The sequence below is a fragment of the Enhydra lutris genome, unplaced genomic scaffold, assembly GCF_002288905.1.
Source record: "Enhydra lutris kenyoni isolate GAN:26980312 unplaced genomic scaffold, ASM228890v2 scaffoldscaffold5, whole genome shotgun sequence".
NCBI classification, from domain to species: Eukaryota; Metazoa; Chordata; class Mammalia; order Carnivora; family Mustelidae; genus Enhydra; species Enhydra lutris.
In genome coordinates this window covers 12628319-12654985 of record NW_019154089.1, presented here as the reverse complement: position 1 = coordinate 12654985, position 26667 = coordinate 12628319, and the positions used below count along the sequence as shown (strand labels likewise).

Sequence of the window (26667 nt, the reverse complement as noted above, 5' to 3'; positions counted from 1 at the left end):
CATACCAAACACCTATTACTGTAAGACTGTTAGTGCTGAGAGTCCAACAGATAAGGCACTGCCCTGCCCTTATCCTCAGAGAACTTCTGATGACTAATAGGCCACAGTGGGTGGAAATCAGCCCAGTCCATCAAGGCCATGTCATGGAACCAAAGCAAATAATACCAACGCCTTATAGTCATTCTGAACTGCATAGTTTTCAAAGGGCTATTACGTATATTTTAATATTCATGATCTTAGGTCAAATTCTCACTAGGTAATTGAAAGAAATCCTTATATTATTTAACCAACTTTATTTGTGCTATCTCTCTTCCTCTCTCCTTCAGCGTACCTCCCTCATGAACCTCCCTATCCCCAAAACTTAGGAGGCATCATGCTTCCATTCCTTATCACACTTATGAAAATCATCAGTAAGTCTTGTTTGTTCTGCCACCTTGAACTTATATATCCTCTCCATCCCCACTGCCATCACCTTACACAAACCATCATCTGATTTTCTCTGAATTATTCTTAAAGCCTCTTAACCGGTTCCTCGGCTTCCACTTTTGGCCAAGTCCAGTCTGTTTTCCACACAACAGCCAGTGACCATGAGGACTATAGCATGCAAGCAAGTTATGGTGGATTTGGTCCCGGCCCCTTTTATTGGGTCTAGAATAGTGAGCAGTGATAGAACATGCAGGAAGATGAGAAATAATTTGGATTTTGCCATGCCAGTGACCTCACACCATCCCTCCTCTTGGAAAAGGCAAGAATGAATGATTTTATAAAAGGCTCACAAAAGACAGCTGTCATCATTTGGATGCATGCCACTCAGAGACATGGCAGAATGGACAGCACACATAGTGACACATTCCAGAGGGTATGGAATGAGAAACAGAGGAAGACTAGGGATGGAGCGTGACAAGGCACCAAAGGATGTGAAGAATGAAGCTGGGAACCAGTGAGGTCACCCAGCCACCAGAAAGACATTACCCCTATCACAAGTGAAGAAACCAGTGAAGAATTCCCTTCACACAGCAAAGTCTTGAAGGGTAAAGAACTCACATTATCTCAGCCCCGATCCATTTGTCTGGTGATTATCAGAGGACTAAGTAATAGAAGTGAGGGTTATATTTAAAATGTTTTTTAGTTTGCATGTTCCTTCTCTGGCACTTAATGTAAGTCTGACCGGTACACAACCGGCAGGATTTTGTGCCTCAAAGATGTACTGCCTGTCACTATTCTTGGTATTTCTTTCATTGAAAATAAACTCATGTTGTATTTGGATGGGCAGAGAAACTACACCTGTGAAAGATCTAAAGGTATGAAATGGGCAGAGAGATGATGGAAAGCAATTTTGCCAGCCCCAAACTGGAGTCCCCTGTTCCTATGCTTCATCATGGTTGGTTCGTCTGTCTGCTTTCTGTACCGATCTAAAAACGGTCAGTTATTTGAGCATTCCCATGCTGCGCTAGCTGGAAGACCACCATAGCAGAGCAGAAACTGTCAACAGGCCATTCCCCAGAGCCTGGATGACCATGCTCACAGGTGAGACAACATCACTTCTGAGCATCTCGAAGGTGGTCGGGCCCATTAGCATCCCTTTGAGATTTTTAACCCACAGAATCCAAGCCCTTGTCTTTTCTCATGTTGGGGAATGTGAGCCCCTTGCTACGAGCTCACTTCCTTTCATAAATCAGACCTTAGAGAGGGGAATTAATGTCTTCTGAACTGAAGCCTAGCTGTTACTACACTGGAGGATGCTGGCAGGAAACCCTGCCTGGAGGGAGTGATCGATAACTGGAGTAGAGGCAAGAGGGCAAAGCACAGACCGCAAGTCCCCTTGGACAGAGCAGCCCGAGGACAGAGATTGTGTCTTGTTTGTCTCTTCAGCCCCAGAACCTCGCAGGTGCTCAGCACGCACTAAATGCTTGTTGAATTGAACTGATGGTTGTAAGAAAAGAGCCAGAGCGGAGCCCAAGGATGGAAGGAAACTAGAGAAATTGGGGTTTGGGGGTATTAGAGGAGTACATGACGCTGGTAGGAAATGAGTGGAGGGCAAAATATTTTAAGAATTAAAAGAAAAAGTAAATGGAGAACCAAATGCAGAGAGGATCCCAGGAAAACATTGCAGGTGTGGGTATGTGCACACGGACATGGGAGCCCACACACATGGGCATGCAAGCATGGTCAGTACCAATGGGGAGCTCGAGTTCTCCACAGGGACGGAAGGGCAGAAGGGGTCTTGGAGGCTTCCTGTTTGTTTTCAGCCCTGCTCCCAGCACAGGGGGAGGGAGGCTGGGGCAGCTGAGAGGTAAACACCAGCTGGAGGTGGCACTCGGGCCAGAAGCATGTCCCTGGGCAACGTGGGCGCAGACACTGCATCCCACGGTTCTTTTCTTTGTTCCCCAGGAACACATGCAAACAGCCCTCTTCACTCGTTCTGAAGGAGATCCCTCCTGGTCCCATTTCCTAACAAAAACCAAAGTTACCTGACAATCCACCTTGTTTTTATCATCTATATATGGCAACGAAGGAGCTGTTCTCTATAAATAGGTTTGCAAAACTGGGCTGTGCCTTTTGCAAACATTAAAGTAGAAATGGCCCTGACACAGATCAATAATGCTTGTCTATTTCCTGGGGCTGCTCTGTTTATTTTTAGTCCCTACAAAGAGCCCAATATTTGTAGGAAAAAAAACTCCGTATCACCTTCAAAAATATTATCAACTAATGACCTGGGCAGGAAAAAAAATTGCATTTACTTTATTCCTATCTTTCCTTTTTTTATATATAAATTCAGACTCAGCAGGAATTTGTTCTACTACCTCATTACATAGATTCAGGCCTTTGGGGAAAGGGATCATGAAGCTTATAAAATTCCATACCTCCTTTATTACTCCCTGTTTTCTTCCATTTGCCAATTTATCTAAGAGTTCAGTTCTGTATTCCACAGGCAAAGAACTGCATGCTCGTGCACATAAACCCAAAGAGCGAGCTTTGGTTGCTTAGAAATAGGAAGGAGGATGACCTGCTGCCTCACCTCCCCTTACTTGTACATTTTCATTTAGTGCATAAAGGAATCAGAGCTGCAGACCCCAAAGAGGAGCATTAGGAGGCTCTGCCACATAAAAGGTGCCTTAGAAAAAGTGCTGGAAGCTGGAGCAAGTAATTGGCACTTGATTATCTACAAGTGTCCCCTTACCCATCTCTGCGTTTCCTGTAGAGTTTAGCAAAATGCTCTCACACAATTGGTGTCATTTAATGTCAGTCAAATACACAAGTTTCTCCTAAATGTGAAAGCTATTGTGATTATATGTTGCACGCTGGAGTCCCCACTGAACTTGTGGATTCCCTGGGGGCCCAGCTAGAGTTGCACCCTTAGCAGCCAGGCTGAAGCCTGTAATGACTTGCACGCTCAGCAGGTCTTCAATGAAAGATCAGGTTATGCCATTGTGCGCCCCAAATAAGTCACATACCTCCTTAGGGCATTCTTGTCCTCCCCCAGGGGCTTTATTAGAGTCTGTTACAACAGCTCTTCGGTGGGCATGTGATCGCCCTGAACTCTGGACAAAATTTTATTTGGCAGCTTGTATGTATAATTTTTCCCGAAGAGGGTACATATCTTTGATTGTCTCAAAGACTCTGTGGCTATTCCCTGCCCCCCAGATTTAAAGATTTAAGAATCTTTAGTCAAGGGCAGTAGTCTTCAAAATTATGGGATCATGAATCCCAATACCAAAATACCTTTGAGCAGGGATACCACACTTATGTGCTAGATATGTACGATGCATTATATTAGGTACATTACTAAACAAGCATCAGAATCACAAAAGTATAAGTAAGTATGAAAACAACAATACTTTATTTCCTTTAAATATATTTTCTTTAAATCTATCTAAGTGTATATACTACCTTACTAAACAATCATTATTTTATCAAGAACAACATAGGTAAATATGCTTCATGTTTGAAAACTAGATTAATTATTTGTGATATGTTAATTTGAATGTCTAGTCCCAAGTTCAGTTTATTCTATGCAGTTGGGTTGTAGTAGCTGTCACAGTTTTAAGCAAATAATAATAAGAAGAAGAAGTAAAGAAACAAAAAATTTAAAAATCACAGTGTAAACATTTCCAAACAGTTTTCCACAGTGTTTCCTCTATACTAAAAGTTTCTTTAAAATTCAGTTACTTTCTTCCTTATTCTTAAAATGACACCTTTATCTTGAAAGGACAAATTAGTTATGCTTTGTGTTTTAAAAAAATGGCCTCTAGGTAGCATACTACCTTCATAAGATGAAGATGCTTATTATCACAGAAATGGTTAACAAAATATGGAACCCTTTCTTTTTTATAAAAAGAAAAATGAATGTAACTTATCTCTAAGTTTGACAACTCAATTATTTTTCAATAAGATAACCAGCAAACCTCTGTTAGGTACAAAAGAACTTCATGGTCCCTTCTCAACTTAATACAAAATATTGTATTGCTTTAACGACACTGTATATTACAGGTTTGTTTTTTATAAAATTAATTATGAAGTCTCCTCCTGTAGCATTTTGCATACCTCTGGCTTCAATGTCTTGGCTGTATTAGCTTGCTTATGAATGATGCAGTGAATGAATTTATCTCTTGAAACCTCACCTTGGAATCCTTTTCTAAGAAACAGCTGCTTCTCAAGAGGAAACACTACTTGGTTTTTCTCACAAGACATTTTCATAAAGATTGTGAATGAATCTCATCCAGAGGTAGCTCACCAAAAAGCAAAACAAAACCAAAAACCAAAAAAAAATAAAACCCAAAAAAACAAACCACCACAACAACAACAAAAAACAAGCACTTAGTGTATTTCATTGGTGAAGCAGAAACGAATAAATACAACAGGCTAGATCAAACATCTTACAATGTAAAACAGGTCTTCTGCCCTCTATAACCTGTCCTAATAGAGTATTTGTTTCCTCAAGATTAGAGTCATAGCTTCAGTAATACTTTTGCAGCACTTGTGATAGAGAAGCTCCTTTTTAAAAAAAATTTCAAAGTTATTTATTTATTTATTTTAAAGATTTTATTTATTTGACAGAGAGACACAGCAAGAGCGAGAGCGAGCACACAAGCAAGGAGAGTGGGAGAGAGAGAGAGAGGCAGGCTTCCTGCTGAGCAGGGAGCCCAATGCAAGCCTAGATCCCAGACCCCTGGGATCATGACCCTGAGCTGAAGGTGGCTGCTTAATGACTGAGCCACCCAGGTGCCCCGAGAAGCTCCTTTTTTTAAAAAAGATTCTATTTATTTATTTTGGGGGGTGGGGAGGGGTGGAGAAGGGCAGAGGGAGAAGCAGACTCCCCGTTGAACAGGGAGCCAGACACAACCTGGGGCTTCAACCCAGGACGCTGGACCATGACCTGAGCTGAAGGCAGAGGTTTAACAAGTGAGCCATCCAGGCACCCCAGAAAATAATTTTAAATAGTTTTCACCATAGTATCCTACCTGATCTTCTATCAGGAGGAAGAAGAAGTGTTTATAAATACATGTGGGTCTTTTACTTTTGCATATAACTAAAAACTTCAAAACAGGCTTCAGAGCACCATTTAATTGACTATAATTTTATAAAGGTCAATAGGTAAATTTAATCACTGGTTAAAAAGTGCAGGGTTTACCTTCATATTTTTCTAATTGTAGCACTTTTGTATTATCATTAGGAAAACTTTCAAGGCAAAGTATTCACTTCCTTCCAATATGTTCATTCTTAATTATAGTACATGTAAATCTATATTTCATTTCATCATCTTGAGGGTTTTGAAGTTGAGGGCTAACGTCCCATCGGAACTGATTGTATGGTTATCATTTTTTAACTCCTATCTTGGCTAACAAAGGGCTTATCCTAGAACAGAATCAACTCCATTTTCAAACTGTTCCCTTGTTCTTGCTTGCACAATTAGTGATCCCTTCGAATTCATACTTTGCTTTTTTTTTTTTATCAGAATCTTTTTAAGCTACTTGCCTTGTGTTTGTTGTTGTTGTTTAGGGCTAGTTTAGTTGAAACTAATAATATTATGCAAATTAATCTAACCCAGCATGTACACATGCAATGCAACATGCTATAGACAAGTTGAAGAGACCAACCGCTGCTTGCCGCGGGGAACCTACCCCTCCCTCAGAACATAGGGCCTTTGGACCTAAAGAACAGGGTGGGGGGTGCAAATGTCAATTCATAGACTACTAAAACTTAATTTTTCTTATTTGGGGGGGGGAGAAAAAATGAATAGAAATTCTAGTAGTTTCTTCCCATGCTCCAGTGGTTTATCTTACAAACTCCACTCCGGAAACCCGAATGTGGATAATCTCTAGGGCCATTACCAACTCAAAAATTAAAAATTAATGGAATTTCTGCTAGAAGGGCACGGGCTGTCATTGTTTGAGTGCTCAAAGAACTCCTGGATAATTCCCAAGGTTATGCTTCCTGGCAGCTCCAGAGAAACCCTCCATCCAAAAACCCAGTGAATGAGGAATGAAGGCAGGACACCTGGGTGAGTTTTCTCCTGCTGCCACCTAGAAGAGAGTCTGGTTGAAACCATCCAGAAGAACTGGGTAAGGTCGACAAGTCTCTATCTCCCCATTAGCCTACATTCATACACCCCTCAAATGGACTGGCAATTTTCAGCCTCAACAAACATTGAAACATGTGATTATGATGTGTTGCAAAGCAAAATTATTCAACACACACAAATTTCCCTTGGAAGCCTTGACAGCTGCAAGTGGGAGGGATGGGACAGGGTCATGTGTTTTCATATTTGTTCTGGACAGCTCTGTATGGTGTGGGAAGAAGAAACAAATTGTATTCCGTTATATGGAAGGGAAAAGTTTTCTAAATTTAGAGTCTTTTATCACCTGAATTATTTTCTTTGAACCTGGTTTCCTTCATTTCCCATAGTGAGGTGCAGGAGTTTGGGAAGTCAGTGTGATTGACTGCAACCAGCAATAACAAAATCATACATTGGGCAGTGGGACGAGACAACCCAATCCAAGGGCCAAAGCCTCTTTCAAGAATCTGAAAGGACAGTCATACACATCTAGGAGAAATTATTTATACAACAGCAAGATCTGGTTACCTATAAGCAAAATCTCCTAAGATACTAATTTAAAACAAGATACGAAGGTTTTTAAAATAAAGACAGCTCCAAAAGAGGATCTCCCAAATCTGTCCATTCAAATTTCCTCCACAAAAACTAGCTTCTCTCCTGTTCATCAAGAACTCCTAAGCGGGAGATTCCAAGCCCCCAATTCCTTTCAGAGATCAACCTGTCAAAACCAGAGTCCTTCACAAAAGCTAAGGATGATATACCTTTAAGAAATTAGCTTGATTGATCAGGTCTGTGTTTGAGGAAAGGGAGGCATTTCTCTTTTGTTGGAGAAAAAGTTTTATTAACAAAAAGACAACAAAAATAATGCAGTCCAGGTTGCTCTCTGTATTTTGGAGGTTCCACCAACATTATCATCAGAGACACTGGAGAGAACACAGGATTATTTGTCTCTTCATTAAAATTATAATACCCTTTTCATTGAGCTTTTTGGAAAGTGACAAGTTGGCTCTTACAATTGAAGTTTTTATTTTTATTATTATTTATTTAAGATTTTATTTACTTATTTGTCAGAGAGAGAGAAAGAACAAGCAGGGGAAGAAGCAATCAGAGCAGGCAGGGGGAGAAGTGGGTTCCCCGCTGAGCAAGGAGCCCCCATTAGGGGGCTTGATCCCAGCACCCTGGGATCATGACCTGAGTCGAAGACAGTTGCTTAACTGACTAAGGCACCCAGGTGCCCCCAAATGAAGTTTTTATTTGTGCTACTTCCTTGCACACCGGTTTATAAGCACTGATGGTGTATTTCCCATACAAAGAGACAGAGGTAATTAAGTGTGTTAATGCTACTGGGTTCCTGCTATAGGTTTGCATTCTGGATTCCCTCTCCCTCTCTCTGTCTCTGTCTCTTTTTTTTTTAATAAGATTTTTATTTTTTATTTTTATTTGAGAGAGAGAAAGCACGAGTGGGGAGGGGATGAGGGCAGGGGCAGAGGGAGAAGAAGAAGCAGACTCCCTGCCAAGCAGGGAGCCCGGCACGGGGCTCAGTGGGGATGGATCCCAGGACCCCCAGGGACCATGACCTTAGCTTAACCAGACTGAGCAATCCAGGAACCTCCTGGATTCTGTCTCTTTATTTTCTTACGAAACCAGAACTCCACAACCTACCACTCCCAATCCCTCCCACCCTCCAAGTTGCTTCTTCGGGCACTGAAGTATGAAGCCTACTGGTTACTCTTGCTTGGAATTTGTGATCAGACACATTTTATTTAAGCTCTTGTATACAACATATATAAAAGAAACAGACAAAATAGGGATTTAAGCAGCCAGCTAGTCACCTGGTAAGTATTCCCCTTACAATTAAAAGTTACCAACCAGACAGTTTTATATCTTGCTTCCTATAGAAAGGAAAAATAAACAGGCTTGAAAGATGAATAGAATCATACAGTGTTAAAACTGGAACGAGTCCACAGAAATAATCTAGTTTTCCATTCCTTTTCCTGAAAGGAGACTGGTGCCTTGCTCAACATTTAGTCAGAGGTGGGACAGAACCAGGCTCAGGGTTCCAACTGGGGTGCAAGGAGATTGGGGGGCCTGGCCATGCGGTCATTTATGCTGACATCAAAGAGAAATCTGATAGCAGAAACTAAAATTAGATAACCAATTTCATAAGATGGTAAAGAGCTCCATAAGGCACCTGAAGTTGTAAATATTTATTAGTTATTCATGTATTTTTAAAACTAGAAAAGGGATTTTTTCCAAAGGTTTCCAAAGCAAAAATCTATTTTAGCGCTCCAAAATATCTTCCAGGATGTTCCCACCATCCCCTGTCAAGGGACATCCTCCGACAGAGGTCTAGAGAATGAACTTGTTCTATAGCTCACAAGCAGCTAGCTTGTGACAGGGACACACAATGGCACAACCAGTCTCAGCTAACACATCGCTTGTGTTTTCTCCCATCAGAAGCCAATACCTCTTACTGCCAAATGGAAACCATTTCCAGAATTTTCATTCCAGAGAGATTTCTCCAAGAGCTGTGCTTCCAAGCCCTTTCCCAGCATTCTATTCCTAGATCAGGTATAAAAATCTAGGCTCTGTATTTAAGCTGGAGAGGGAATAAAGAGTAACTGTCAAAACACTTACTCCACTGAGCCCCCACACCACTCACCTCACCTCTTGAAAGTTATAACCTGCATTGAAATAATCCTCGTTCAAAGTGGAGGGTTTAAATCTGCATTAATGACCTTTGAAAACAGGAGCCTAGGAAGGCCCCTGAGATTCAAGGCCTCTGAGACTTTGCATGTGGAATACATGGACTCCATAAGCCAGGCTACTTCTGGGAAGGACTCGGTGCTAGAAGTGAAGGAATACTCAGCACTTGAGCGTCAGATTCAAATTCAATCATCTCCACATGCTTCACCTACTCCTCCAAGTAACTGCCGGCTCTCTGGGATCCTGTTCAACTGCCTAATGTAGCATGAGGGGATGGCATCTCTCTGAATCTGAGGCTCTGCCTTGGACGGTTCCCCGCCTCATCCCCACTCCCCCAAATAAGGTATTGTCTCCCATGGGGGCAGAAGCAAGAGAGCCTATTTTCCTTCCCAGCCTTTTATTTAAATATTAGAATATGCAAATGTATGCAAATTGGGCATACTCTGTGGTGGAAATTCCCACGTATAAATAATAAATCTTCCTCCTATTGCTCAAAAAAGAAGAGGAAAGGTAACTGGATTTCTGAAAAGTGCTCCCCCACATCCCCACACCACCTCACCTTCAAATATGAAGATAAATGAGAGTTTGAGAGAATTCATTTTCAACTAGTTGCTCACTCCTAGTTCATGATTTCAAACACTAGGTAAATCTGTAGCTATGATTTTGTATAGCTGAGTATTGCCTTTGCCTCCCATTTATCCTTTTAGAATGTAAAGGCTGCCATTTTTGTTGGTATTCAGAGGTCTGCCAATACGCGAATCCAAGCAGTTCAATTATTTTGCCCAACTGGGAAAGTGAGTTATCTAGAAAAAAATGGGAATGACAGATTAAAAAGCTATCGTTGCTAATACTTTCAAATTGGGCTAAAGTTAGTTATACCCTGTTGAGTCCTTCCACTTTGGATGAACAATGCAGCAAGCATGGCGAGACATCTTGCTTGGGCCTCTAATCTTAGCTATGACATTTCCTGTCTCATGTTCTACCATCAATAGTGACCTACTTGCTATACCATGTGATTTTCCAACTGGGGCTTTTGATGCTCACACATGGGAAACACAATTATTTTTATATTTAGCACAAAGTGTAGCCATGAAACATTTCAAATGACTTCCAGTTCAAGATAGCCACATTAATCTTATTTGGTGGTAATCTTTCCTGCTTTGTCATTTAGAAACATAATAGTTGTGACATATTAAAAACAAAGCTATCACCTTTTTTTTTAAGCAAACTGTGCAAATGCTACATTCTATCAGTATCCAATAAACTCAAAACTATCAAAAAGTAAAAGAATCATGTCCTAGTTACTTATCTTGTTCCAAGAACTGGAAACAAATGGATTTTGTTGAAAATGATAGGAAACAACACTGCTGGTGTTACTGGGCTTTGAAATCTTAAGAATAATGAAAATAACTCATTAGTTCTAATAAAAGAGTAGACAGAAGCTGGCATTCAGAAAATGGAATAGAAGGGTACAAAAGATAAAACCACAGGATTTATTAGGTAAAACTACAGTCAAAACTAAAAAGTCACCAAAACACAATGTATAATAAGATTAAGAATATCTAGCAAGGGGACGCCTGGGTGCCTCAGTTGGTTGGACGACTGCTTTCGGCTCAGGTCATGATCCCGGAGTTCCGGGATTGAGTCCCGCATGGGGCTCCCAGCTCCACGGGGAGTCTGCTTCTCCCTCTGACCTTCTCCTCGCTCATGCTCTCTCTCACTGCCTCTCTTTCAAATAAATAAATAAAATCTTTAAAAAAAAAAAAAAAAAGAATATCTAGCAAGGAAGCCTTCCAGTAAAACAAAGTATGTCTGACCAGGAACTCAGGAAAGTAGATTTACTAGACAAAGTACAACTGCCACCCATAGTTTTCAAAATTAAAAAGAGAGCCATCTGGGGCGCCTGGGTGGCTCAGTGGGTTAAAGCCTCTGCCTTCGGCTCAGGTCATGATCCCAGGGTCCTGGGATCGAGCCCCGCATCGGGCTCTCTGCTCAGTGGGGAGCCTGATTCCTCCTCTCTCTCTCTCTGCCTACTTGTGATCTCTGTCTGTCAAATAAATAAATAAAATCTTTAAAAAAAAAAAAAAAGAGAGCCATCTCTACAAATTTATGCCTGTATGTATGCATGTAACCTAACAGATGACTGTTCACAATTTTAAGTCTTGCTAACTGATCCTCGAACCTTTGTTCAAAGAAATGAACAAAGCATCTAACACTCTAGTGAAGAGTACTTATTTCACGTCACTTGTGAATAAGCAAACTCCCAAAACTTAACCCAGTCTCCAAAACAGATGCCAGGAGTCTGCATACATCGATTTCAGTGAGTCTCCTAAACTCTGTGGCTACACCAGTTTGAAAGCAGCTGCTTTTGTGAATCATAAAGGACCTTTCACAGCACAGTGTGTTCACACATGGAAAAGCACATGTTCTACTCTGCCTCTGCTAAAGAAGCTTCATTGTCACCCCCCTCCCAAGTACTTGGGAAATATTCCAGGAATATGTGTGTACCCATTATGGATTCGTTCTCATTGCTACTGCTTTTGCTATACATTTTCTATAACCTCATGCTGTTTCCCACCCACACAGCTTAGAAAGCGGAAAAAAAAGAGAAAGAAACAAAGCCTTTGTCAAGTCATAAAAGGGCCAATCTACTGTATATGAAAACTACCGTCAAAGACAGTCTCTCAAGAGTTTATGTAGACCATGCACCCGCCTATTTTATTTTTTATTATTATTAATTAATTTATTTATTTTTAAAAGATTTTATTTATTTATTTGACAGAGAGATCACAAGCAGGCAGAGAGGCAGGCAGAGAGAGAGGAGGAAGCAGGCTCCCCTAGAGAGCAGAGAGCCCGATGCGGGGCTCGATCCCAGGACTCTGAGATCATGACCTGAGCCGAAGGCAGCGGCCTAACCCACTGAGCCACCCAGGCGCCCCCACCTGCCTATTTTAAATAAAAATAATATGTTGACCCAGCCCTTTGATTACTCATCTGCTTGTCACCTGGGTCCTGATGGGCTCTTACCCAACTACACACCCAAATCTACCCAGGTTGTGAAGTGAGGAAGAAAGGGGTCCTCCCCAGGACACACAGGGGAAAAGCACCATGTGAACAACATCAAAATATCCTCTTTCTTTTCTTCCCCCTTCAGTTTTTTCTGACTTGTCTCTGATGCAAAACATAAAGACAGTCTGGAAGAACTAGATTAAAAATTACTGTCAAATATAGATGTATTTCTACTCACCATAAAATTTTGATCTGCTTCTGGAAGTCTGATACAGGGAGTTTAGCTGCAAAGTGTATTTCATAGTAACTACTCTAACAGGTTTTAGTGATAGCAGGAAGCCGAGAAGGCAGAAAACAGAGCCCAGCGGGTTTAGACTGATATCCTACGCAGAAAGAGATGCCATGGTTGGTGAGGTCACCTGGGGAAAGATCTGGAAAAGGTGAGCAGATCAGAGGGGCGTGTCATGTTCCTGTCAAAGGGGGAAATGGTGATTTATTTGGTTGAGTGGTAAAGTCACACTGGAAGCCTCAGAAAACAATGGTTCACAATGTATTTAGCAAATGACACAGCAGCCCACAGAACAACAGGGCAAGGAAAACACAAAAGCACATATTTTAGTTGAGAAGGTCCTGAGCTGAAAGCCAGAGAGAAGGGACTTCGGGAAGGCACTGCTTCACTTCTGTCAATCCCTTCCAAATTAACATGGGAGGTAAAGCTATTTTTCAATTTGCACCTTCATAATTACTTCAGAATAATTAAGAACACAGTTCTAGGAATAAATTATTTTGGTAGATACATGAGTTCAAATGAAAAATTATGTGTAAGAAGAGAAAACAATTTTGTTTAAGTAAATTTGCCACTGCAAATTATCATGCAATTATAATTCTTCCAATTTACAATTAAGCTTTATATGTCTACCTTCAGTTTTTAAGGGTTTGTGCCTAACATTAAAGGTTTTGTTTGTGCCTAACATTTAAGGTTTGTGCCTAACATCCTTAAAACATCCTTAGAAGTAATCAGCATAAAAACTGTAGCTAAGAATATTACTCAAATTTTCTTCTACCAAGCTCTCTTAAAACCTTTATGTAATACTACTATGGCACGTCTCCCTTTTCCCCCAAAGAATTCTGATATCTATCTCTTATTTTGCCCTCAGAGAGACAAAGAAAAGTACGCTTTGTTCAGTTTCCAGATTTTATAGGAGAAAAATCTAAAGTGTATGTACTCAGCTCAATGGCAACTGTCATCCTCCTTTAGTCCTCGTGTGGAGAAAAAGGCAGCCTGTGGATTATCAGAGATCAAAACATCTAAATAACTCCATTAACTTAGTCACTTGATTTTTTCATTCATTTTACAAATACAGCTAGGGTCTCTGTCCTCATGGAACTTTATATTCTAGAAGGAACAAACAAAAACAAATAGACAGGCAGGTAAGTTATACAAGATTATGGCAAATACCATAGAGGAAAAAGGAAAATGGAGCAGAGACAGAGGATGGGGGAAGGCTCCCCTCAGTAGATCAGAGGATGGGGGAAGGGAGGGGACTGTGAAGGGGAGCCCTGAAGGGAAAGAATGGAGCCACAGGAGGAAAGGATGTGTGATCCAAGTAGAGGGCGCAGCAGTTGCAGAGGGTCACCGGTGAGAATGAGACCAGCTTATGTGGTTGGAAAACTAGTGAGGGCAAAGGGGTAAGTAATGAGGTCACAGAGATGGGCAGAGGCCCAGCATGCAGGCAAGGGTAGTCTTGGACTGTCTTCCAAGGTAAAGAGAAGTCATGGAGAGGAGGGAAGGGACCCAGGCAGATGAACCTAAGTTTAAATCCTACCTTAACCACTCAGTAGCTAAGTGAGCTCAGCAAATGACTAGCTCCTCTTGGATGCTGAATTCCTAATTTAAAAAAAGGCACTCAATAAATCACGGCCAGTTATAATCATTGGTAATTATCATTATTGTCAATGCTATGATATGTAAATAAGGTTAATAAAAAATGTTTACATTCAAGTGGACAAATACTGCAAAATAATATATCCAAAATATAGAATTGAGAAATCGGCAAATTTTTTAATCTTTTTTATTCAGTAAAGATCATATACTTATTAAGTACAAATAGACATAAATTAGTATATTTGAATTCATTAGGGTTTATTGTGATTCTAATCACAATAATTATTGATCTTGGCTTGATTTCTCTGGCCTTAATTAGTCTGTATTGTGGCTTTGCTCTCCCTGTCAACCTAGCCTAGCCATTTTGTGTCCAGAAATGTATAGCATTTCAATGGTACCTACCAGCTACACAGTAGTCATACAGGGAATTTCAGAGTTACTTTCCAAGTCATGATGTATAGTAGACACTTACATTTACTGCCATCATCTATTACCCCTTCACTCCCAACACACACTCCTTTTACTAACAGAATCTTAATTTTGTTCAAATTCACCTCTACCTTCCCTCAAGCAATGATGGAGAACTTCTTGCTAGTGGCCGATTTAGAGATGGAGCATGTGATACTGTTCCGATCAATGAGATAAGAAGACAGGTCTTTTCAGACTTTTCTTAGTACTATTTAATCTCCTTCAAAAAAGGAGACCCTGGGAGAGGGTGGTCCATTTTCTGTGCTCTAGATATTGTCATGTCCACGAGTGACATCTGAGCAACTGCAGCCATCTTGCCAAGAAGATAAGAACCAGTGTTAGAGTGAAGTGGTCCCTAAGGATGACAATGGAAGAGAGATGAAAGGAACCCATATCCTTGATGATGTAATTGTGCCACTAAATCAACTCATCCTGCTGTCTACCCTACTCACATGAGATAACAAAATTCCTTATGGTGTAGGTCAATGTGAGTTGGTGTCTTGTGCTGTGTGCAGACGTGGACCACATCTGGTACATTTCCATTTGGAAACATCACTTGTTTCTTTGTCTCTGGGAAGCTCTAGGAATGGAATGAGGACTTCTGAATCTGGCTCAGCGAGCTCCAAAATTCTGGATGTGGGGTGATATAGCATTTTAATTTATAACACTGGGATAGTCACCTGGAAAATCTCGACGGGAAAACACCCCAGAAATAACAATAGGAAGATGATGCTTTGGTCTAAGTAGCTGGTACCACATAGTCTACCTTTGACTTTCACCTTCCAACCTGCCTAGTTTATATGTTTTTCCCTGAAGACCAAAGTGAGCTTATGCTCCTCACTGGGCTTATGTTCCATAAAGCTTCCAATTCTGAGCCCTGACCCAATTACAAGAATTCCATTAGGGACCTCGTACGACTAGCACAGATCCCAGGCACAGGTCAGATACCAAGGATGCAGAAGCAGCCTCACACTCCACTGGGACAAGAGGATTAAGGGGCAGAAGCACTCCAGAGAAGAGGTGCAATATTATGATTTATAATCAGGAGACAGACCTGCCTAGAAAGGAAGGGGGAAATATCACAAGCGTAATAGGACATTTGGCTATTTTTGTTTCAGCTATGCAGAGTTATTTTAAAATTGAAAATATTAGGGACCAGTAAAATAAAATATCCATCTTACCAAAAGAGCATAGCTGCTAACTGACCGTAGAGGGAAAGGTCTCAGTGTGATTACTGCTGGCAGAGTTGCTGGTGGGGGTGGGGAATGAGGTAAAATAGAAGATCGCATAAATGTCTAACGGTTCACAATAAGCAAAAAGCAGTATGGCTTGAAACTGAATTAGCTATTCCAGTCTAATAAGTATTTTTCCTATAAGAAAATTATGGAATTATAAATTTAGCCCATTAAGGGAGAGCAGAAATTATAAGGCACATAGATTTCATAATTTTGTACAGTATTTGAGAAACATTACTTATCAAATGGGGTAGACATTATAACTGGTGAAAATCTGCTAAGAGACCATAATTAAGACAGAATAGCAAATGGTGCCTTAGCTCTTGAAAGGGTCACTATCAGGATTCCACTTAACATCTTCATTACTGATCTGCTGCGAAAATGGAAATGCATTCAATGTAAGGATGGTGTCTAATTGTGAGATGCTGTCAAGGACTGGAAAGTGGTAGAAAAATATCTACAGCTGTGAGAAACAACGCAACATAAGTAGGTAAACCAGACTAAACCATCTGAAACACCAAAAAATAAAAATTAAGTAAATAAATGAAGGAGAGCTACCTGAAACTCACTGGCCAGAGTTCTGAAGGGAAAGGAAAAAGTGACATTGGTTGATGTTAGCTAGAAGGTAATGAATGACCCAGCCTCAAAAGAAAAATAGAACAGATTAGGAACTTATCAGCAAACGATGCATCACTTTACATGGTCTATCTGTAAAGATATCAGGGGGACCCTGCTCTTCTTTTCCCTATTCAACATATACCTGTTGGGGTATTTGTAGAAAGCTTCATCTCCTTGGTTGTCATGAATATGTATGTCTCTTGCTAGCAGAGGTTTGTGATTTGTTTCTTAATGATATAAAAAATGAGCAGAGGGCAGTAAGAGTGATTAGGTAAGGGGGGAGGGTGTCACTGGTTGGTAAAAAACTGAGGTTTTGTGAGGCTAATTCCATCTGTGCTGTGTTTAGAGTGTGTAACTGGGATCTTCTCTTTAGCATTGGAAAAACATACTGGCATGCTCTAGGAAAGTCTTTTGAAAATGGTAAAAAATATGATTAACTCCTGCAGGGAAAAGATTAGTGGGAACATTGATTCTAGAGTTCTTACCTGAAAGGAAGGGAAACAGAATGTTAAAGAGAGGAAAACATGAGGGGGGGTAGGACTACATGAAGGAGAAAAGTTCAAATCAGGGAATCTTAAGGCTGAGAACTTCCTGGCTGTGAGAACCTCAGTGTATGTAACATATTCACAGAGTGGAAAAGGAAGATTTGCTATATGGGATGCTAAAATGTGTATCTGAGAAAATGCCAAAGAAAAGCAGCACAGGGAGAACCTCCACTGGTCGTAGGGATGGAAATGGGCTCCACAGACGTCTACCTCACAGCTGGTGGACCTCCCCCGCCACACATCCTCCTAGCTCCCAGCACCCAGATGAAAGCAGAAGCCTTGAGACAGGCAGGGGCAAGTGCTCCTCACTTGCAAGATCCGAAAGAAACCAGTGAGTCCATGACCTCATCTAGGATTGCTCATCTTCTCTGATGCCTTGAACATCTAAATAAATTTTAGATGTAATCACTGTTTTCTAATGATATTTTCTTGGCAGGTACAAGAAGAAAGCACCTATGTTCACTGAGGCTTAATCTCCCACATGAGAAAGAAAATAAGGGTGCTTGATCTCTTGCAGTCATTTGAAGTAGGTTAAGTTCTAACATAAAAGGACCATCCTAAAGGCCCTGACCTCAGGCATTTATGCTTAGTTTGGCTGCTCATAAACTCCACCTGGACACATGGTCTATGCAGAAGCTCAGTTAGCCACTCAGAGGAAGAACTGAAGTGAGAACTTACCCAAGCCATCAGATGACATCATGTATACAACTGTACGGGGGATGCTTCTTGAATGAAAGATTTAGAGATGAAAAATATTATAAGAGTTCATCTTTGAAATTAAAAATCTGTTGAAATTTTATTATTATTATTATTTTTTTAAACACACTTTTTTTTTAAAAAAAGATTTTATTTATTTATCTGACAGACAGATCACAAGTAGAGAGGCAGGTAGAAAGAGAGGAGGAAGCAGGCTCCCACTGAGCAGAGAGCCTGATGCGGGGCTCGATCCCACGACCCTGGGATCATGGCCTGAGCCGAAGACAGAGGCTTTAGCCCACTGAGCCACCCAGGCACCCCTATTATTATTATTTTTAAAGCATCACTCTCAAATGTCAAGTTTCCCTATTATGCTCAGTTTTGGTTATCTGCGGCCTGTCGGCCCAGCAACCATCTTTTTTCTCCATGGCCCCCAGACCTCCCAACCTCCCACAGCCAAAATTAGCCAGTTGGCTGCCCAGGACGGCCAAAAAAGCCAGTACATTTGAGACTTCCAAAGATATGCAACTCAGGCTGCCCCAAGCCTCAAAGTGGGGCCCATGAGTTAGATGCCTATTCAAGATAGGATACAAGGAGTAAGAGAACAAAAAGGAATCAGGGGACATGGCCAGAATAATGGAGGAGTGGGTGGAGTTGGAGACATTTCTGAAGACATCACAAGAGGAGGCAAGGCAGGAATGGAGTAGAGGGGAACTATGAAGATGAAAGATCAGGAATGGATGACAATTACATGAAGCCCCGAGACGGGGGGCTAGAGCCAGAAGTCTGCCACTAGGATTCAGTTATCAATCAACTGATATCAATCAACTACCATTTCAGCTGGTGGTGAGTATCCTTGTGCACATCCTTTGAAGGTCTTGCAAGCGTTGTAATTCTTTGTAGCCTCTAGTGCACCTAGCAACTATTTCTTACATACCCTTTCTTGAGAAGCTCCAAGATGAGAGGTATGGGCCCTGCCCTCCAGGGGCTCCCAGTCAGGAGTGGGTGGGGTTACAAGAGATGGTTCTGCTGACAGTGTACAACCAGCCCAAAGAGAGACATGGAAAAGCTTCCCAAAGGCGCTAATACTTGAACTGCATTTGGAGTTAGTTAAGTAGAAAAGAGGTACTACCTATGATAGGTACATAGTACCTATGATAGTTACTGTTTGTTCATTAATTTTGATTTGTATTGGTTACCTGGAAAATTGTTCAAGGACTAGGAGCTAGTTCTTATCACCACTGTTTTTTTTTTTTTTTTTAAGATCTTATTTATTTATTTGTCAGAAATAAAGAGCACACAAGCAGGTAGAGGAGGAGGGAGAAGCAGGGTCCTCTCTGAGCAGAAAGCCCGATGCAGGGTTCGATCCCAGGAACCTGGGATCATGACCTGAGCTGAAGGCTGAGCCACCCAGGTGCCCCAACACCATTGTTTTTATTACTGTCAATGAAACAGATAAATCTATCCATTTTAGTGTCTAAGGATATAACCCGAAAAAATACTATACCTTACCTTTGGCTGAGATGGGGAGTGCACTTATAATTTTTCTAATTATGAGGCATCTTCTTGTTCTACTTATCTAATAGGAAAAAGTTTTAAAAGCTTTTGAAAAGATCACATTTTGCTCACTTGAAATATGTCTGTATATTTTAGCATAAAATATACTTGGCAGTTGCTAACATAATCGGATGGCTACGCCTTGCAAAAACTTGATTTCTTTTTAATCAAATTTTTAGAACCATACTGGGTTTCTTGCCAGTGCTACAATAGTGAGCAATAAATACATCATTAGATCAATGGCATTCTAATGATGGATCACTCCAAAGATACTTTCAGCCAAAAAGAATAAGCCCATAGTCTCACTGTGCAAAGATTCATAAAATATTGTTTAAAACATAGATACTCAGTTAATATAACAGGGAAGAAAACATTGCAAAATAGAACATGACGGCCTGGGTTTATAATGTAGCAATATTGATCATGGATTTTCCTAAGTACTCTAGAGCAGCCACAAGATTATATATGCCTCTGATTAGACCCAGAGATAAGAAGGGGAAAGTTATAAAAAAGGAAACTAACCAGAGGAAGGCCTGCTGCTATAATAAATTATTTAAAGCAAGCAGGGCAAGCGGGTTGTGAAGACAATATAAAACAGAATCCAATGCCCCCAAGAAACCCCAAACCATCAGCACCTCTATAAATTTCTTACCACTCTGTCTGGGATTTAACTGGTGGTGCTTCTTTTCCACCACTCTCCCCAACCCATCCAACCCTAAGCCTTCACTTTTTGTCAGTTCCTTTCTCAGAACTTAACATTTGTTTTTCTTCTGTAACCAGGGATGCTGTCTTCAGTTATATTTCTCAGCTTGTATCTAAAGAGTGTCTGCAAGGCCACAGACGAGTGCATCTGCCACTTCATTCATCTGGATCTTAAATTTCCCATGGAAACTATAAGCTTGGAATACCTAATATGACACACTTATCAACATGACTTTGATAGTCTTCTCCTTTTCTTTTTCTTCTTATTGTTGTTGTAGTTAAATCCACAAAGCTCAAGCTAGGGTAAAACTTCTGGAGCTCAGTGACTGTTCCATATTAGAGGATGTGACTAGGCCCCAAATACTATGAAGTGAAGGTAGAAGCCTGATTAAGGGCATGTTGGAAGAAAAATAGTCAAAATGGCTAAAATTTTAGTGTTAGGAGATGTTCAAGGAGTAGACTGACTTGAAAAGTAAATATTTTATAGGTAGATTTTTGCCATGGAAATAGGGGTGGAGAAAGAAGGGTAGAAAACTAGAAAAGAAAAGCCTTTGTCAAATTCCTTCGACCAAAGAATTTTGTCAAGACTATGCCATGGCCAAAAAAAAAAAAAAAAAAAAAAAAAATGTTGCTTAGAAACTTGCAGTGACCCATGGCCCAGTTTCAAGAAAAGTAGCATTCTACCATAGTTTTTTAAGTAGGCACACAAATCCCATTGTACAGTCAGGGGCTATGATTATACGTTAGGCTTTTAAAATTTTCTAGGTCCATTCATCATGCAGAATCTGGGCAAATGAAATATAAACAACTCTATTCTGCCATTATAAAAACATTACTAGCAGCATAATAGGACTCAATAGGCAACATGGTACAGGTCTAAAATATGAGTCCAAAGAATTCTACATATAGGCTTTCCTGCCATTGTGCTCTGTGACCGTTAGCAAATTATTTGCCATTCTGGGTCAAGCCTGGCTGGTTAAGGTTAGGGTCATTGAACCAATGATCATAAATGGGGGTAAACTTTATAAAGAAAACTATTTGAAGGTCACATTTAATATAAAAATAAATTTGAAGAAAGAGGTAAAGAAATTATAGATGATACGAATGACTAAGCATAATTCTATCATGTCACCAGGATGCTAAATAAAGATAATTCAAATGCAAGGCCAATTTCTCAGTTATTGGTGTTATCTTTGAATGTGAAAGACAGGACCTAAATATTATCATTCTTTTGTGGCTGCTGTTTGCTCATCTGTAACAAAGTAGGAAAAGAATCATTGTACTCAAAGGATTGTTAAGATAAGTGACCTATAAACATGCCTGCCAAGTGCTCCTTAAAACAGAAATTGCTCCGTGAAAGTCCCAGTAATGATCCAGTGGCCTGGAACAATCCAAGTTCAGTGTCTCAGCCTCTCCACGTCTTTTTGTCATCAGGCAAGTAAATATTCCAGACACTTCTGACCTCTGAGAAGTCATTAGTTTTTTTTTTTTTTTAAAGATTTTTATTTACTTTTTTGGCAGACAGAGATCACAAGCAGGCAGAGAGGCAGGCAGAGAGAGAGGAAGGGAAGCAGGCTTCCCGCTGAGCAGAGAGCCCGATGCGGGGCTTGATTCCAGGACTCCAGGATCATGACCCGAGCCGAAGGCAGAGGCTTTAACCCACTGAGCCACCCAGGTGCCCCTCATTAGTTTTTTTTTTAAGTACACGGATGGTAGAAAGGGGGAATGGGAACAACTTCTTCTGATAGATCCTTTTTCATTAAAACCTTATCAAGAAATTTTAAATTGAGAATTATGCCAGTCTGAAATGGGAAAATAGACCCCAAATGTCAGTATCCAACTATAAATAAAAACTGACAGGCAATAATTAATAAGTCCAAATTCCCACTGATTTAAATAGAGAAGAAGCAATCAATTTTCAACCCATCTCTCCATGATGCTGAAAGGTCCATCTATTCAATTAATTGGACAGCTCAAAATACTTCTAAGATGAGTTGCAGAAAATGGGAACACCCAGGTCTTGGGATAGTTGGCCCAGGACACTTTCCTGACCAAGAGGCAAATCAGCTACAGCTTCTCAAGGAGATCCTTGATCTTGGGTAAATCTGTACTAGTTCTGCTGAGGTTCTAATCTCTAAGCCTGGAATGGCTTTGGAGTCAAAAGGGGCTCCTGAGGACTAAGATTCTTCTATTCTCCAGGGAGAAATGTCCAACCATATGAGTTATGACTGGCAAAGTCACCTCAGAGCATCCCAGAAACCCACTGGACTTGGAATACACAATGGAGGGACTAAGACTGGGGAGGTCTCAAAGTACCTTGCGCCTCCAGAGAGACTTCCTTAGAATTGGGGCTAACCTGGAACAGGGATAGCTTAGGATTCAAAAAACATTTCTGAACACAGAACCAAAGGTGCCATTGTTGAGGACAGAGTGTTAAGAGTGTTACCTATAAATTTCAAAAGGCTGGTAAATGCCACTTGGAAATACCAGACAAATTACTTGTTAAATTAACCCACAGAATATGATCATTCTTTTATATCGTAAATACCATTTCAATGTTTCTCAAAATATGGTGAAGGGATCCCTAGCATCAGAATCACTTGGGGGATGCCTGTTCAAAATACAGATTACTAAACCCCACCCCAGACTCCTGAATCAAAACCAAGAGAACAGAATCCAGCCCACAAACTGAATTTCTAAGGACCAACACAGTTGATTCCAATGATCCATATCAAGGCAGGAGAATTATTTTGTCTTTTAGTCCATCAGAAATTTAAAGACACTCACAGATTAGGGAAATGTGTATTTCCTCCAAAATGTTTTAAGTACCATAAAAATGAAAACAATATTTCTTGTGATGAGTTCTTGAGAACCATTCCAGTTTATTCTGCCCACATATAATAAATAATAAACACCATTATTAAAATGTAATTATGAGCATAAAATAATTGGGAAAAATATCAACTATGCTTCTCAAAAATATTGCCTTTATTTTGTCACCACAAGTAATTATGTTATTAAAGGAATTTATAGTTTTTTTAAGTACCAGTCACTTGGCTGCAGGAACTTATTAAGCTATTATACTCCTCCCCATACCCTTTTAGTCATCAGAATTTTTGTAATAAAGGTTTTTTATTATTTCTTAAACTATAAATTGTGAACCATTGCAACTAGTGATTAGGCTGAACGTGAATTTATATCCAGGTTATAAATTCCTAAAAACATGTTTCATTAGAATTACTAAGGCAGTCTCAACTCTAGTAGATTAAATAGCCCCTGCGATAAAGCTCTGTTTACTTCTATTTAGGATTTTTGGGGGGGGGGGTGCAAAACAATTCAGTTTTAATGCATTCTCTTAAGAAGCAAAAGAAAACAGTTTCTGATATACATGCTACTGCAAAGCAGTAAACCAGTGTTGCATGGTAATGTGACAAGGACCACATTTCTTTTCTAGAGGAATTTTATTTTTTTCTCTTATAAACTCCCTTTCCCCAAACCATGGGTATAATTATTTCACGAAACGTAGTTTGCCATTCCTGAAGAGTCAAATACTCTATTTCTTTCTCACCAAAAATCACAAGTTTAGGCAGAATACTGAATGAAAATAGAACTTGAGAGGCAGTCTTTGTTTGTAGCATGTTGTTCCTACTAAGGGTCGGCCCCCTGCCCATGCTCCACACTAGTGCTCCAACTGAAGTGACTCAAGTGTACATGTTATGTTTTAACAGATGGGCTGGCTGGCGGCTGCTGGGCTGTAAAACAGGAACTCAGAATTTGCACCAGAGTGGTATTGAACTAAGTGCTCATAAAGTTCATGGACATATACACTGACCTAGACAGACCAGGCAGATTCAGACATGCATACACACATGCTCATCATATACCCCATAGATCGGAGGGTCTATCTCTCCAACCAGAACAAGTTCAAGGCTGTTTCCCCCTCCATATATTTCTATCTTATACACCAATCAATTTTACACACACACGCACACACACGCACATCTACATATGCATAAAGCATGAATAAGTCATATCTTTCAATTCTCATACTTTCAAAGATGAAAACATTCCCAAATTGTGTACCTAAGTCTCTAGGACATTCAGCAAGCTCTTATTCACATCCAATAAAAATTACAAGAAAATATTATATTTAATTATATTGAGTCCACACATAATATAAACTACATGTATGTAACTGCCCTCAAAAAAGCCAGCTGCTTTGACCCCTTATCATTATGACAGAGAGAGGAAAAATATTCCAGACTGGTCACAGATGAAGTGTCAGGTTTAACCTTGAATCCTGTGTTGTCAGTTCCTGTCACAACTTCATCACTTGAACACCAACCGACCATCCTGGTGGTCCCTTTCAGGGTCTAGTCTAGGATTCTTCTGGGCTTCCTGCACTGGGACAGACAGCAGCTCGCCCTGGTCCTAATGAAGTCCTTCGGACACACCTTGATAGTGATACAGAGGTCCAAGAAGCTCATGAGGGATGTGGATACAAGTGCTAATAGAAAGTAATTACTGTACAAAGTTTAATATCCGTGCTGTCAATGCCTTTCAGTAACTGCAAAGCACTGAAGCCCCGGCTACAGAACCTAGCTGGTCACTTAAGTTCTCTGACCGCTGAACACCCACCCCGAAGACGATGGTCGCTGGCTCAGGCTACGGCTCAGACACCTCTGCCGAGTCGCCGCACCGTCTCCGGCGCGGGTAAATTTTCCAGAAGCCGGTCCTCAAGCCATGTAGGAACTGTTGTCCGTACACGACTGGGCACGGAGGCCGCCCCCAGCGCGGGTGTCACCGCCGCAGAGGGCCAGGGACGCGTCCCTAGGCCCCCCTAATGATGGCAATTATAACATGCCAAGTTGGTGAGAACGCGGAGCCGCGTCCCGGACCGAGTTCCGACGCTGTGAAACAAGTTCGGGAGTGGGGACACCGGCAAGGAGGAAATTCCGCCTGGCCCTGACCTCCCCACAGCGGCCACGCTCGGACGGACGCACCGACGCCAGCCAAGACCCGTCCAGTGCCCCCCGCTTGCCGAACAGCGCCAAGAGGAGCCGCTCGCCTTGCGCGCGGCCACTCACCCTCCTTGCTGAGTCCGGATCCCAAACCGACGCCCCTGCTGCGGGTCCTGAATCCCAAGTTGCCCCGAACCAGCGACTGCTCTCGTTCTAGAGAACCCTGCACACCGGTTCGGGCGGGCACCTCCGAGAGAGCACGACAAGCCCGGCGGGCGCCCCGGCTCAGCGGCCGCCCGGAACGCGTTGACAATTCATGGACCTGCTCAGCGAATGAGGCGGACCGCGGGGCTGAGGCTACCGGGCTCCGGAGGGAGGCGGGGCCGCGCGGCGGGCGAGGCGGAGCCAGCCCCTGGGTCGGCCCCGCCGGGGCGGGGCGCCTTTAACCTGTGACTGGCGGAGCCTGCAGCCAATCGCGATGACCTCAGGAATCCGGGCGGCCGCTGGCTGGGCCGAGCGTCCGGCTCCGCCCCGCCGCCGCCGTCCAATCCGTCGCTGCCGAGGCCTGGCGCGGAGACGCGCCGGCGGCAGAGAAGTTGGCTACGGTGGGCAGCCTGGGCTGCAGACTGGCGCTGTGGGGGCAGCTGCGCGGGGATTCGGGCGTATTGGGAGGGAAGTGGTGGCCCCAAGAGACCCTGTCTGAGAGAGGCTTGGGGCCACCCAGACCCCTAGGGGTCGCGGCGTATCGACAAGCTGTGGAGGGAGAAGCCCAGCCGCGGCGCGAACAGACTCCGGGTCGACAACGCCCACACCTGGCGTCCGCGGAAGGCGCCGAACTTGGCCCCGAGGGAGCCCCAGCACTCGGAAGAAACCGAGACCCAAAGAGGGTGAGTCCCGGGCCGCACCACCCAGTCACCGTCGGAGGCCCGGGCCCGAAACTGGAGCTCCAGGCTGTCTGGAAGAGGTTCTGGTTGCGGTTTGGTGGTTCTCTCCGAAATGAAACTCGGACTCCGCGGACCTCCTGGAAAGTTCTTACACGTCCCCTCCTCAGCCCTGCTTTCTTACCGCCAGCAACAGGGAACCTGACCAAGCGCCTAGGCTCCCTTCCCAACCCATAGCGCCTGAGTCACTTGACAGAACCGGGGCGGGAGGGCAAAAGGGAGGCTCGGGTGCTAGACGGCAGCGGAGCCCCCCCAGACCCTACCTGGGGTCGGTCTGCCCCGTGGGTAGGCAGCCGCAGCGCGGCTCCTCCTGCTGCTCTCTCCTGAGAGAAGAGGAGGGCCCGGAACGCTCCTTCTCGCGGGCAGGAACGCCTCGGAGCGAGCCACGTGGGTCCCACGGTGTACGCTCACGGCCCCTGCCCCTTCCGAAGTCCTTGCATCGAGCTCAGGGACCTCCCTAGCGGCGGGCACTGGAGGAGCCTGAGCTCCCTAGGCCAGTCGCAGCTGAAGCAGGCCTTGTGGGCTCTGGCCGGCCGCGTCACTGCGGCTCCTTTTGTGGGCGGATAGGTTCTTTAGCCTGTTTTTACGCCCGGACCTTGGCCACAGCATACACACATACGGAGCTGTGGGTGTAACAAGCCAAAAAGCAAAGGGTTGGGTGTTGCTTTCAGGTTGAGGCCTAGAATGTTATCAGGCTCCAGACAGTAGCTTTGGGTGCATAGCGGCCTCTGTTGTACCTGGAACTGCGCCTTCCATAAGTAGGCACTCAAACCATGTTAGTCAGTTCA

At 42.4% G+C, this 26667-nt stretch overlaps 1 protein-coding gene across 1 annotated transcript in view; it reads right to left on the bottom strand.

Moving 5' to 3' along the window:
- Positions 1 to 25296, bottom strand: part of LOC111141193 (membrane associated ring-CH-type finger 3) — a 134988-nt gene extending 109692 nt beyond the window's left edge. Inside the window, exon 1 of the mRNA XM_022493585.1 lies at positions 25065 to 25296. The gene's annotated coding sequence lies outside the window, so the exon portion shown is untranslated. The remainder of the gene's footprint in view (positions 1 to 25064) is intronic.
- Between the last annotated feature and the right edge of the window lie 1371 nt (positions 25297 to 26667).